A 15,595-nucleotide genomic window follows, 5' to 3' on the forward strand; every position below is an offset into this window, starting at 1 on the left:
AATGGGGGGAAGAGTGTAATGCCCCCTCAAAATAAAAGAAAATAGTAAGTCACACAATAGATTTGTGGGATAGATTTTAAACATTTCTTAGCTTCCTTGCTGGTATCGATGAGAAAGTTGATGAGACTGAAGGGAGGGAGAATGAAGTTGATTCAAAACTGAAATGTTTTAAAAAGACAATCTTAGAAAAATAATATCATCAGGTGTTTGTTTTACAAACAATAAGGCGATTTTTTTCTAGCTGGATATACTTAAAGGATCTTTCAGATCTGAAATGCACCAAGAAAAATCCACTGTTGTGATATGGATTCCTCATTTTTTCAGCAAAGATTCACTAAATACATAACTTTTAAGGACACGAGGGAAAGGTGTCAAAAGTGAGAGGGAAGTCCAGGCCCATGGTCCTAAAAAGCTAAATTGCTGTTTCAGGTATGGGCAGTGAAGATTTTTGAAAACCTACAGCACACTTTTGACATTCTGGTATTGGTAATGATTGGTAGTAGAATGAGCAAAAGACTAGAGACAGGAGAAATGGGTTATCTATGCCATTCTTCCATGAATCCATATTTACCTAGTCATTTATAGTTTATAGATCACTTTCTATATAATATCTTTTTTGATCTTCTTAACAATTCTGCAGAATTACTACTACAAAGGCAGTTTAATTCTCACTTACAAATAAGAGGCAGAATTCATAATGGTTAGAGAGCTGACCTCAGAGCCAAAAAGACCATTGGACAATTACCTCCCCACCTCCACCCAGATACCCACACACTGGCTAGTCACTTGACCTCTTAGTCTTTACAATACTCTTTAAGGCTATAAGTTGCTGATACCTGCTTTGATAAAAGGAGTTATCTCATCTGGAAGAGAAGTTCTCTGTATCAATAAAATTGCATGGCCAGTCCCTGTCACCTCTCTCTTTCAAACTTTTAAGTGTTTCTCATCTCCTCCCTTCTTCCCCTCTATTACCACAGGTATTTTGTACCTCTCAATGTAATGAGATTTACCCCATTCAATCCTGTCTCCTTCCTGTCCCCCTCTTTCAAATTTTTAACCAGGCTCACATAGCCATTATGAGTTTTGGCATGTCTATAGGAATAATCATCACTCAACTGGTATGTACTAAAACTCTGCTATATACTGAACATAGATTCAGCTAGGTGGTGCAGTGAGTAGAACTCTCTGCTTGGAATCAGGAAGACTCCTCTTCATGAGTTCAAATCTGACCTCAAACACTTACCAGCTAGTCTGAGCTAGTCACTTAAACCTCTTTGCCTCAGTTTCCCATCTGTAAAATAAACTGGAGAAGGAAATAGCAAACCACTCCAGCATCTTTGCCAAGAAAACTCCATTTGGGGTCACAAAGAGCTAGGAAATATATAGTCTAATCTTTCACTCAAGACTGAAACAACTGAACAACAAAAATATACTGAGCACTGTGCTACATGCTAAGTATATACAGTGATTTGAGGTAAGGCAGAGAACACTAACGACTGAGGGAATCAGGAAAGGCTTTTAGAAGGAGCTGGCACTTAAGCTGAACTCTGAAAGAATAGGGATTCCAAGAGGTAGAGGTGAAGAGAGGGACTGGGAGGCATTCCAGGGATGAGAGGCAGCCTATTCAAGGACACAGATGGAGAGCAGCAAGCAGTCAATTTATCTGGAGCTTGAGTCAAATGCCTGACAAAGCCACATGGAATCAGTTTGGGAAGATAGATCAGTATCAGCTTGTGAGGAGATTTAAATGACAAGCAGAGAAGTTTGTATTTGACTTTAAGCATCCACAGAGCTTAGATTTGAAGTTAGAAGAGACCCAATCCTCTTTGGGGATGAGGAACTGAGGTCTTGAATGATTAAGAAGATTGTCCCAGGTCACACAACTGGATAATAGGGAGCACTGGAGTTTATGGAGCAAGGGAATGATCTGATCAGGAATTTAATTGGGGAATATCACTTTGTGAAGAATGAATTAGAAAGAGGAGAGGCATGAAGCAAGACAATCAATTAAGAGGCTATTTAAATAATCCAAATGAGAGAGGATGATGGCCAGTACTAAAATGGTAGCTGTGGGAGAGAAGAAAAAGAGATGGAGATGAGAGATGTCGTGGAGATAGAATCTACCAGACTCAGTAACTGAATGAATATAAAAGGTGAGAGAAAATGAGAAGCTGGGGATGATTCACAGATTGTAAACCTGAGTGATCTGGAAGGATATTGTTGCCTTCGATAGAAATAAGAAAGTTCAGAAGAAGGAAGGGTTTAGGGGTGGGGAAGGAAATGATGAATTCAATTTTGACGATGCCAAGTTGAGACAGGATATCCAGTCTATGAAATTAGAGCTCAGGAAAAAGGCGAGTGCCGGATGTATGGATCTCAGAATCATCTGCAGAGATTCATTGAATCCATGGGAGTCAAAAAGGCTACCAAGTGAGAAAGTATAGAAAGAGAAGGGTCAGGATAGAGCCTTGGAGGCAGGGAGGTATAGCCATAGTTAGGGGGTGGGAGATAGATGGTGATCCAATAGATAGGAAGATAAAGAAGCAGCATCAGGAGAACCCAGAGAAAGAATCCACGAATAGAGGCTGGTCAATAATCAAAAGCACCAATTTTGAGGCAAAAGACAGAGTTTTGATTTGAACTTTTAGAGTTCAAAATGACTCCAGAGCATTCCATTATAGACAGATAAAGATGCATGACTGGAGCTTAGGAGAGACACAGAACTGGATATATAGATCTGGGTGTATCTTTATAGAGATGATAATTAAACCCAGAGGTGTTAATGAGGTCATTCAGGGAGAGAATGAAGAGAGAGAAGAGAAAAGACTTCAGAGTTTTGAGAGAGACCAGCAGCTCAAATATGAAAGTAAACAGGCAACGAGATAGACCTTAATTTTCCAGATAGGGCATCAGGCTTGCAGTCAGGACAACCTCAGTTCAAATCCTACCTGGGCAAGTTGCTTTTTTTTTAAAGTCTTTCTTTGCATCTATTTCCTCATCTGGAAAATTAAGGTCTTGATGGACTCTAATGTCTCTTCAAGTTTGCAATCTGATCCAGACCTTTCAGTTTCCAGATGAGGAAATGGAATTTTAAAAGAGAAAAGTGATTTTTGTAAGCTCATACAATCAATAATAAACAGAGGATTCTATCTAACCCAAGTCTTTGACTCTATAGCTAGTACTGTTTCCAAAATACCTCCCAGTCAAAGAGGCAAAACAGTGAACTTGAGAGACAACTGGAGTCCAAAGACCTGAATTCACATCCCTTCATTTCATCTCTTTGAGTCTCAGTTTCCTTTATCTGTAGAAATGAGGATGTGAGACTACACAATCTCTTCCATTTCCTTCCAAGGCTAATATTGTGCAATTCTACACTTTATATTTTTAATTTCTTCTTCCTTCTTCATTCCTTCCTTCTTCCTCTGAGGAATCCACTGATCTCATGTTCATTGATCAACTTCTTTCAAATCCTTTTCTCAAACAATAAAGCATCTTTTTAAAAAAATTACACAGGATATACAAAAGAGAATTTCAGAAAGGGAAATAAACATGGCAATTTTGTTACCAGTTTGCTAAACTTAATATGTTCTAATTAAAAATTAATTACTGGGGGGGGCAGCTAGGTGGTACAGTGGAGAGCACCAGCTCTGGAGTCAGGAGGACCTGAGTTCAAATCCAGCCTCAGACATTTAGTAATTACCTAGCTGTGTGGTCTTGAGCAAGTCACTTAACCCCATTGCCTTGCAAAAAAAATAATAATTATGGGACAGAATATAATGATTTCATTTCAAATTCCTTCTTTTGTTGTTTTATATGAGAGTGTTTGTGATTGTTAACTTTGTAACCAAAAAAAATGTGATCTTTTAAAAAAACTTCCCTCAAAAAAAAAATCTGATGATCTCATTCATAATGACTGGTATAAACAACAGATAAAAGAATAAATAATTGATTTCAAAAGTGTCCTGAACTTGGAGTTAAAAAGGGATTCCCATTTAATTGTTGGACTCTTGCCAGACAAGTGAAAAGGGTAAGTCCCATTGTTTCTCTGAACCCCAGTTTCTTAAGAAAATTTTAAATATATAAGTCCTTTTTCATTTATTTTTAGTTTTTCATAAAGGTTCTTCCTATGTTTCAAGTGCTCCTTCTCTGTCTTTTTAACTAATCTTTCAAAATAAACTCTGAGGAAACTAGGGGAGTGGAAGAGAAAAGGAATAGAAGAATATGCCAGTCTATTTTTCATTATTGATGACTGGAGTAGACAGAATATTATTTTTTAAAAAGTACTAAACTACTCACCCAAAGTGGAAAGGGGATAAAATTCTCTCTTCCTCCCCCCCAATTTTTTTAAGTTTTGGTGTGAAATAGGAAATTAGTCAAATTGTCATGGAAAAATTAATTCTTAATGTGCTCTATTATCCTCAACCTAATCTCCAAGACATCTGGGATTGGTTGTGGAAAAAGAAATAGACTAAGGGGAGAAAAAGAACTAGACTAGATCTTAGGGAAATGAGATAGTACAGTGGATGGAGTGCTGGCCGGGAATTAGGAGGATTTGAGTTCAAATCTAGTCTCAGACACTGACTAGATTATGACCTTTGGCAAGTTACTTAACTCTGCCTGTAAATATCTGTAAAATGAGCTGGAGAAGAAAATGGTAAACCAGTCAAGTATCTTTGCCAAGACAATCCCAATTAGGGTAACAAGGAATTAGACATAAATGGCATTGGAATCAGGAGAGATTTGCGTTTGAATTCTGGCTTTAAACATATATGAATGGCAATTCAAGTAATCTCAATTTTCTCCCCTCTAAAATAGAATAATAAGACTTGCACTACTTACCATACAATGCAGTTGTGGGAAAATACTTTTCAAATATAAAATTGCTATAAAAATATGAAGTATTATTTAAATAGTTACAGTCTAGCCTAAGCTAATTAAGTAGACTGATTCCACCAACAACAACACAAAAGAAATTTAACAATTCTGTTCCCTTCTGAAACTTCTAATTAATATGTTCAATGAAATGTTAATTTTGAACCTGGAATTTAAATAAATTCTGAGAAAACCATAGCATAAGATTTTTGTTGAACAATAATTATTGTTCCTCAAGGATGCTCCACCCTCTGGACTAAGAATTGGAAATTAAAAGGACAATTAGGAAATGGCTAAACAACTTATGGTATATGATTATAATGGAATATTATTGTGCTATAAGAAATGACAAACAGGATAATTTCAGGAAAATCTGATTCATCTGATTGTTGACAAGTCTATTTTTCCAGAAAGTCCTGGAAAGATGTTTTACCCCAAATCAGATGCGAGAAACAGAGACCTAGAAACAGAGACCATTGAATTTTGGAATGGAGTATATTTACTCGGGGATTGCTAGGGGTAAAACCCAAATATAACAACCCCAAGAACAGAATGAGCAAGGTTTTTAATAGTATTTTGAGGGGCAGGGGTATCATGAGCAAGCAGGATACAGAAGTAGAAATAGCAGTCAGATATATTTCCTTGTCAGACTATTACACACACATGTGACATAAAATAGCTAGAGGCCAATAAAAGACAGAAGGGAGGTGAGGGTCTAACATGTTTCCTTTGGTACAGGACAGTCATATACTAGGGAGACCTAGGATGGGTGGAGTTTACTATCTTACAGTTCCAGCTGTACCTGGGGTGGGGGAGGCAGTTTTAGGAGGGAGCAGGAATATTGCAGAAACAGCAAAAAGATTAGGTTAACAAGAACATTAGGTGAGTCCCAGATAAAATTTATGGTCTATCTCTTGACTCTCTGGGTCAACTGTTTTAGACCTGTCAGGATGTTCCCAAGACTTAGGGGTGTTAGCCAAACTGAGAAGCTTCTTGGGACCCAGAAGTATTAAGGATGCCCTTTACACAGGGTTACACAAGTATTAATATTGTACTTCAAAGACTTACAGGAACTGATGCATAGTGAAGTGAATAGAACCAGGAAAATGTTATATATAATGACAGCAATATTGTTTGTTGAAAAATTGTGAATGGCTTTTCTTAGCAATAAAATGATCCAAGACAATCCCAAGATAAATGGTGAAGCATACTATCCACATAATATGGGAAATAAAACACATAACAATACAATAATACTCCATTTTACTTTCTAAATTTCTATGCTGGACAGTCCGGAAACAGAGAACTGAAGTTTTACATAATACAGTAACATGAGTTCAACTTTTTTTATTCACCTTCCATTATATCATATTGAAATATAACTAATATATAAGGAGGAAGAGGGTTTCAATAGGAGATCCCTGAATTTGGAGTCACAGACATGGCCCCTCTACTGTGTGTTACTAAAGCCATGTCTTCTCATTTTCCTCCTTTAAAAATGAGAGGGTTAGATTAGGTAATCTCTAAACTACCTTGCAGCTCTAATTTTGTGATGGTGCACTACAAAAGAAAGCCACTTATAAGGTTTTAATATGTTCCAAATTATAAAGAATGCTTATCAGTAAACAGCAAAACACTGAAGGGTATATTTCCTGTTACCTTTAAATGCCTTATATACTCTGTGTCAATTTGTGACTGGTTCTATTGATTAAGTAAACCCTTATCTCATTTTTCCTACCAATTGCATACACTCGTAGTATTTTTTTATAAGTGTATTTTGTTTCCTGCTCAAGGAAGGTAACTTACCTGATTTTATTTTCATTTTCTTTGTTTTTCTGATACCATGATTCTGATTCAGAGGTATTTGCTCTACATTAACTGTGACCTAGTGATCAATCTTTTGGGAGGGAGGGGAGGAAGGTGGTCTGGATCTGATTTCATCCATATAGAAAGATTTCCAAGGAGGAAATTCTTCTACTATCAATGCAGATCTGTCACTGTTCTGTAATTTACAGCCTTGAGATTGGCTGGACACTGACAACTCAAGTGGTTGCCTTTAATTACAAGAAGCTGACTTTTCTAGGATCCCATCCCTTATAATGCTCATTTAGGGACCATATGTAAGTCGTTAGGTTGGACACAAGTCTTTACATGAATAAAAATGGGAAGCTGGAAAATAAGGAAATGGGAACTTTCTAAAAAACACCTTTGCCTTTCCTTTCTTTGGTCTGAATATCTGTCCCTGGCTTTGGAATAATCTTAGCTATAACCAAGCAAAAATAATGTATTTCCTTTTCCTATTATTTTAACAAGCAGGGAAGAGTAAAAAGTAATTTCCTGTGTGATCTTTTTTTAAAATAATCCATACTTTGTGACCAATTTATAATCTGCCCTCCTCCCCTTCCTCATTATTTTTTGAGGCTCTCCAGAGGAAAAGGATTTAGAATTTCTTTGATATATTGTCACTCTATTCTAAGGTCTAACAAACCTGTCACTAGCCATAAGAATTTAAATACCCAGCTAAAACCATTCCTCGCTTAATCTATTAAATCTTCTATTTCTTAGCCTGCTTGCAGTGAAAACGAGACAAAAAAACCACAACCTCCTAAAAAATGCTTAGGAGCTCAATGCTTTTCTCTGAAATAGCAAAGTAACAATTAGCCACAACGTTCAGGCAGACACCTTTGGGGATGATACATTATTTGAAGGCAGGAGTGGGGTGGGGGTAGGAGTAGGGGCAACAGGTAGAACTCAGACATACCTGGGAGTCCTCCAAGAGGCAATGTGGCTCTGAAAGTCTCAGGAATTCCTATACGTTTAGGAAATTTCTGACTAGATTCCCTGCTACCTTCTTGGAACCTTCGTGCTCAAATGGAATCAAGGCAGGGTCCCCATTAGAGGAGTTCTCTACTGTCTCTGGTATTAATAGAAACAAATGGTGGATCCCTCCAAGGGGCCACAATTCAAACTGGATTGCCGAGCTCATTCTACCCACAACCCTGGAAACCCCCCTGACTATGCAAATTTATAAACAGACCCATTTTTGGCATATTTTGTCCAAGTTATTCCTTTTTCTATTCTCAGCTGCCTTATGGACAATTCCTGAAGGTATCAATTAGAAAGCCACCATGCAGATGAGCCATAGCATTGTCACAGCTGGGTTCATTTAGAGCAGGATCTCTTTGTTCACTTAAGAACCTCTCTATTAATATCTAAATGTGTTCTAGTCCCAGTTCTTCTACCAGCTATGCAAACAGACCCCCTTTTCTTTAACAGTAAATTCAGAGGCAGGTAGGATAGAGCACCAACCCTGGAGTCAGGAGGACGAGTTCAAATTTGAACTCAGACATTTCATAATTGCCCAGCTGTGTGACCTTGGGCAAATCACTTAACCACATTGCCTTAAATAAATTTTTAAAAACACAGTAAATTCAAAGAGTTAGAATAGAATAGGTGAGTTCTAAAACCATTTTCAGCCCTGAAAGGCTAAATTGAGCTAGGTCAATGTTAGGTTAGGCCATACCAACTTGGGTCTGGACAGGTGACTCAGATTCAAATACCTTCTCTGAAACATATTAGCCAGTCAAGACACAACCTTGCTTAGTCACAATTTCCTCATCTGTAAAATGGGAAGAATAATAAAAAATCTTTATTGTTGTATAGCTCAAAGGAAATAATATATGTTATAAAGTGCTTTGTAAACTTAAGCTAAGTATAGTAAATATCAACACAAACAGTAAATATCAACTATTACTGTCATTACTGTGTTAAGGTTTAATTAATTAGATTAAGTTAGGCAATGTTGGGCCAGGCTAAATTATACTGGGCTAAACAAACTAGGCCAAATTAGGCCTGAGACTGGGGGAACACTTTCCCTCTTTCCTTTCAGACCTAATTCTCTAACTAACTATAATCATTCTTGTTCCTTGTCACTTGATTATCTCCAGAAGCCTATTTCACATGTAGATTAGTGAAATCAACAAAGTTTTACTGTCCTTTGTAAATGGATAGTCCTTTCAGTAGAATAAGTAGTCTGGATAGTTGTGCATTGTTCTCCAATAATGGTGACAGCTCTTGATAAACTGTCTTCATTTTTTTACCTGGTCTCTCATAAGACTGACAATACTTATGTTGCTAAGAGAGAGCAGATTCTGAGAATGAGAAAAGAGCTTTTTTCTCCCTCCCAAGTAGGATTTATCTAATAGTTCTGCTGGATAAAATGTTGGACTTGGGAATCAGAAAGACCTGAGCTCAAATCTGGTCACAGACATTTACAAAGCTGTGTGATCTTGAATAGGTCATTTAATTTCAGCCTGCCTCAGTTTCCTCATCTGTAAGATAGAGATAGTAATAACATACCTCCCAGGATTGTTATGAAGATCAAAAGATATTATTTATAAAGTTTGCTAACTTTAAAATGCAATCTCTCTTCATAATGGTGGTTTTAGGAGCATGCTCTATTAACTTGAACAAAAGAGTAGAGTAGAACTGAAACACCCTTAGAGATGGTGCAGTGGACAGAGCAAGCCTAGAGTCAGAAAGACTCATCTTCCTGTGTTCAAATCTGGCTTTAGTCACTTTATTAACTTTTTAACCCTGGACAAATCACTTATTTCTGTTTGCCTCAGTTTTCTCATCTTTAAACTATAAGCTGGAGAAAGAAATGGCAAACCAATATTTTTGCCAAGAAAACCCCAAATGAGCTCACAACGAATTGGACATGATTGAAAATGACTCAACACAAATAGGAAGCAAGAGTTTTATTCTGTTGTCATTAAAAGTCTTGGGTTTGGGGGCAGCTAGGTGGCACAGTGTATAGAGCACCGGCCCTGGAGTCAGGAGAGCCTGAGTTCAAATCCAGTCTCAAACACATAATAATTTCCTTACTGTGTGACCTTAGACAAATTACTTAACCCTGCTGCCTTGTTAAAAAAAACCAAAAACTTGTATTTTGAGTTTAAATCCCTTCTACATATTTACTTTTTTCCACACAAGGCCAAATAACCAGATTAAAAAGGGGAAAAATTTTTTTCCATAAATCCAAATATTTGAGGCCATATAAGGAATTTTTTTTAGGTTTTTGCAAGGCAAATGGGGTTAAGTGGCTTGCCTAAGGCCAAACAGCTAGGTAATTATTAAGTGTCTGAGACTGGATTTGAACTCAGGTACTCCTGACTATAGGGCCAGTGCTTTATCCACTGCGCCACCTAGCCACCCCCATGTAAAGAATTTATCTGAATTTAAAAGCTCCATCCTACTCATTCCTGACAATATGAGTATGCCCTATAGTGGAAAACTAGCTCCTGTTACAAAGCTCTGACTAAAAACAACTTGTATATCTTCAAAGGAACCTACAGGAGTTCTTGAACTAATCCTATTTCCTCCCAGTTGGTCAAGCCTAGAAACATCATTTGTACAAAGCTAAAGAACCACACACTCTCAGAGTTGACCTCAAAGGTCATCCAGCCCACATCTCTACAAGGATGCTCTCCATAGCATATCTGAGAAATTGTCAGCAGGTTGTTACTTGAAAGCTCCAATGAAGAGGATCTCACTATCTATAATGAGAGACAGACCATCCACTTTGGGACAGCTTTATTAAGTAGATAGGTAGGTAGGTGGATAAATGGATGGATGGATGGATGGATGGATGGATGGATGGATGGATGGATGGAGGGAGGGAGGGAGGGAGGGAGGGAGAGAGAGAGAGAGAGTTATAGACATATATCAAGTTAAACTTCCTGACTTTAACTTTTGCCCACTGATCCTCTGTCTTCCCTCTGGAAGCAAACACAACCAATATTATAAATTACTGTTCCACAGAATAGTTTTCACATCTTAAAAGAGAGCTTTCATATAGCACCTTCATTCTTCTCTCCTTCTGGTAAAACACCTCCACTTTCTTCAGCCAGCCTTTCATGGAACTACCTCAAGGTTCCTTGCCATTCTGGATGCCCACCTCTAATTTCTCATCAGTTTTATCCCTAAGATGGGATGCCTAAACCTAGCTGACTAAGGTAGAGCTTGGCAGGACTCATCACATTTCTAGTTCTGGGCCCTGTGCATCTCTTAGTTTAACCCAAGATTGTACACGTTTTCTAAAAAAGTATACTAAAAAGGCATGATCATTGCTATTTATTTACTTTTGTTTTGGCTGTATAATCTTATTGATTTATATTAAGTTTTATAATCCATTAAAATCCCAACTTTAGGGCCGCTAGGTGGCACAGTGGATAAAGCACCAGCCCTGGAGTCAGGAATCCCTGAGTTCAAATCCTGCCTCAGACACTTAATAATAATTACCTAACTGTGTGGCCTTGGGCAAGCCACTTAACCCCATTTGCCTTGCAAAAAAACTTTTAAAAAATCCCAACTTTATTCTAACAAATTACTGTGTAATCATGACGCTCACATCTTGTCCTCATATACTTTGAAATCAACACTTATCCCAATTAAATATAGTTTTATTATATTTGGCCCAGTCTTCCAGGGCTTAAAGGCACAGTGCCTGGTTCATAGTAGGCACTTAATAAATGTCTATTGATTGACTGGATGACTAGCTTCTCTAGTTTTTTGAATCCTGATCCTGTTCCCCCCAAATTAGTTGATGACTTCCAGTCTTGTGCCATTTGAAAATTTCATATGCTTCATTCAAGTCACTGATAAAAATGTGGAGCAGCACAGGACCAAGTACTGATCTTGAGACATAATAATGGAATGAACACAGGCTGTAGAGTCAAGCAACCTGGTTTCAAATCCTGACTAGGGCATTTACAACATTTAACAACTTGATCATGTCCACTGTGAGCAACCTAGAAACTGAAAGTCTTCAAGAGCCAAGTATAATTTTTGGTGGTTGAGGAAAAGATTGACATTTGGCAGCATACACCTACCTATTGGTGGTCTACACCCTATCAAGGAGTTTGCCCCAGGACTTTGTCCTGTGCCTTCTTCTCAATCTTCACTCTCGGGCTTGATGATAACATCCATACATATGGATACAAAGAACATCTCTGTGCAAATGCTTCCAAATTTGCATATCTAGCCTTCATCCCTCTCTCCTGAGCTCTAATACCTCATCCCCAACTGTCTGCTATACACTTCAATCGAATATTTAATAAATAATTGAATCTAGTTATAGAATTAATCCCTTTCTTCAGTTTCCCCCCAGATGTTTGGCGTCATGTAGATTTGACTTTAGCTGACCGTGCTTTAACCACCAGATGAGAGAGCTGATAACACTATTATAATCTACTCAATTAATTAACATTCATTTACTGAGTAAGGCTTCTCAGGCCCACAGGAATTTACAGGCTAATGAGTCAGCCTCTTCTTAAAGTTCTTGTGTCTCAAAGCAGCATCTCTCTATCTCAGATGATACTCCACTATGTCCCAGGGGAGCATAGAATACTTCCACAAAGTCATACTTACAAATGCAAAATTATCATAAATATCAAGAAAAAACTGTCTCCAGGCATTTGGAGATAAACTGAAATGGCCTGGGGGAGATAGGACAAGAAGAAACTTAGGTGATTTGAAGAAAGATATTATTTGCTTGGGTTAAATTTCAGAGACTCTTAGATTGGCATCTCTGAAAACAGAGGCTAGCCCACACAAAAGGGAGGAATGGTGCTATTTATAATTTAATAGCCAAGGTAACCTTGCTAATGCACCAACAGGAAGCATTTTTCTTTTTTTTTTAATTAAATGTTCACCTATTGATCCAAGTCTTTCTCAGTGTCTAGATCCTCAGATTCTGCTGCACATTTTCATGGGGAGAGGAGAATATTCTTCACTGGGCTGAAAATATGGTGGGGGGGGGGGAATCAGCAGACTATTTTCTTTTTCTGTTTCTTTTTTTTTTTTAATAGTGTGGGGTTTTGTTTTTTTCAAAAGAGGATGAGGGAGAAGTGGACAACATTAATGATTTGAACTGTCACCAAGGAGTTGGGAGACTTCAGCTAGTAGTACAGATCTGCCACCAAATTACTATTTGGCCTTCAGTAAGTCATTACCTTCCTTCCTGCTTTTGCCAACAGTGGTCTGTGGACTCAGGTTTACCTCTTTCTTTCTCCTTGGAAGATTAAGAAAAGTAAATATTGCACAAGGGAAAATATAGAGAGGCTTATAGCCTTCTAGGGGGCAAATGCTCTATGACTAAAGGCTATTAATCTTATTATTCTGCTTCCACAAATGGTAAAAGAAATCCTTAAAGAATTCTGTCCATCATCAACCAGGTGAGAAGGGTGGGACAAAACAGTAGGAAGCATAAGGAAGAAATCTAGGGAACAATCACAGAGGTCTTTGTGTGTACAGATCATTTCTCCTACCCACCCCTCTACCCCCAACCCTCTTACTCTCACCCAACACACTTCAACAGGAAACTAAATTCAGGCTAAAGGGACTTTCACCTTCCCCCTTTACTTTCCAATTGTATCCACTAATTAGGAGCCACCCAGTCAGTAACAGATAGGTAATCTGACTTCATGCTGATGTCCCAAAGGAAAATGACTTCAGGTCCATTAGTCATCAGGTGTTCTAAAACCATTTTTTCAAACTGCTTTCCACTTTTCCCTGACTCTGCATATCAGAGGTTTCTTCTCCAAGGGCTATACCTATTAAACTTCCCTACCCATGACCCAGAACAAGAAGACGCTAGACAGGCAATTTTTTTCCTTCCTTTTTTTTTCTTTCCCCTCTCCCTTTATCTTTCTTCTTTTCCTCAAAATAGAAACAGCACCCTCTATTAACCCATAGCCTGGCCCCAACACTTTATTAAGTCCCAGGGCAAATGGTGAGAGTTGCAAAAAAAGGGGATCCCCACTTCAATCGCTCTTTTTTCTCAAAGTGCAAAACTAATCCTAACTTTCAGAAATCCCTTCATTGCTGGGGTTTCCTCCCGACTCCTAACAAAGGGAAAAGAGTAGTTCAGCTGAAAGGAAGGGCCAATATTCGACCTACCTCTCCTTCTTTTCTGTAGCTCTCCAATAGCTTTCTCCGAAGTTGCAGGTTCCTGGTTGAATCTCAGCTCTGAGTTGCCTGAACAGCTCCCGGCTCCTTTAAATTCCAAGGATAGAGGTGGAGACTGTGGCATGGAATGGGCGGAGTTCCCTCCTCCAGGAGAGTGCCCAATGGAGAGGCTGTAGTGATGGAGTCAAGCTGGGGCGGGCCTGTCTTTTCTAGGGAGGGGAGGAAGTATGAGAGATAGTCCACAGAGCCAGCCTTGGCTGGCCCTGAGCCAGTCTGTATTATTCACTGGATTTGATTTTTAAAAGAAACACTTGAATTTCTAAGTAGATAAATAAATAAACAAGTGCTGGGAAGTTTTGTTGTTCAGACAAGAACTCCTACTTCAGTTACTTGACCTCCATTAACATGTGATAGGAAGGGTTGGACAGGTGCAGACCCACCAATTCAAGGATAGCATAGCAAGCAAAACTCAGTGGAGTCAAGGAATGAGACCACCAAGAGAAGAGACAGTCAATGGTCAGACAACTGGGAAACACTGGCCTGCCATAGAGTCAAAGGAATTGGAAGGGACCTTAGAGTCATCTAGTTCAATCATCTCTTTTTGCAGAGGAGGAAGCTGATGTCCAGAGGGAGGAAATGATTTGCTGAGGGTCACTTGGGGCAGAACCACCCAGGTCTAGCGCTCTTTCCATTACACTACCCTGCTAGTCACCTATGGCTAAAGTGAGGTCACCCACCCCAAAGTATCTCTCACCATCTGTCATGGTGCCTCAAATCCCACCCTATGATTTATTTCATTTGTTCTTGGAGGTTTTTTGATTTTGCAGAATCTCACATTAAAAATGTGAATACCTCTGGGGCTGGGTTATCCTGTATCAGTATTAGCAAAGGGTCCAAAAGAGAGAAGACCCCCTGAAAGGAGAAATAGGAGAGATAAGGGAATGAAGAAAAATTATCAAAGGTAGACCTCTTTGTCCATTTGGCAAGTCCTGCTTGTGAAGAGCTGTCATGTAACACCTTGGAATAAAAGATATATACAAGCTGGAGCAGTCATCAAAAATGAGGAGCTATGATGAGCTAATGTATCGATTTGCATAGGAAAGAACATCTATTGGGTCATTCTAGCATTTTGGAGATTCACCACAGTGAATTCACCACAGTCCACCACAGTCTGACACTTGACCACTATTTTAGCTTTATCTGATAATTCCCTTCCACACCTCTATACTGCAGACACATCAGATTCTTTAAGTTTCCATGCCTCTTCTCATGCCGAGCAGAGGAATGTCTTTCCCTCCCCTTCTTCAGTTGCTAAAGTCCCACCTCTCCTAACCCAAACCAACTTGAATGCCACCTCCTCCATGGAACCAGCAGCAACCTTCTCTTTAAGACTTCTTCATAGCACCTTGTCTTAGCCATCTCTAATGCACCCATCCTGTAATACAGAGTATTGTGATTGTCTGTGTTTGCATCTTGTTTTCTCCACTCATCTGTAAACCTAATGAAGACAGGAACTATGTCTCATCTAAAATTTGTATTCCTCCTCCTTCCCTCTGGGTCTAGCATAATGCTTAAACTCATAAATTGTTCATTAAGTATTTGTTAGCAGAATTCCAGGAATACTTTAAAATAACACTGAATTATTAGTTACTGGATTGTTAGAAATGAATTCTTCTTGTAATTGTGACAAAGATGGAGAGAAGAAAAAACTGAATATTAAGTTTGATTTAAGCAAAGTCCAAGGCAATTTCAT

The 15,595-nt window shown here is 38.5% G+C and overlaps 1 protein-coding gene across 1 annotated transcript in view; it reads right to left on the bottom strand.

Annotated features, from left to right (window-relative positions):
* The window catches only part of LOC141504195 (tissue-type plasminogen activator-like), a 40,317-nt gene extending 26,377 nt beyond the window's left edge, over positions 1 to 13,940 (bottom strand). Inside the window, exon 1 of the mRNA XM_074209025.1 lies at positions 13,834 to 13,940. The gene's annotated coding sequence lies outside the window, so the exon portion shown is untranslated. The remainder of the gene's footprint in view (positions 1 to 13,833) is intronic.
* Positions 13,941 to 15,595: the final 1,655 nt, after the last annotated feature.

The sequence above is a fragment of the Macrotis lagotis genome, chromosome 1 (genome assembly GCF_037893015.1).
Source record: "Macrotis lagotis isolate mMagLag1 chromosome 1, bilby.v1.9.chrom.fasta, whole genome shotgun sequence".
Taxonomy (NCBI): domain Eukaryota; kingdom Metazoa; phylum Chordata; class Mammalia; order Peramelemorphia; family Peramelidae; genus Macrotis; species Macrotis lagotis.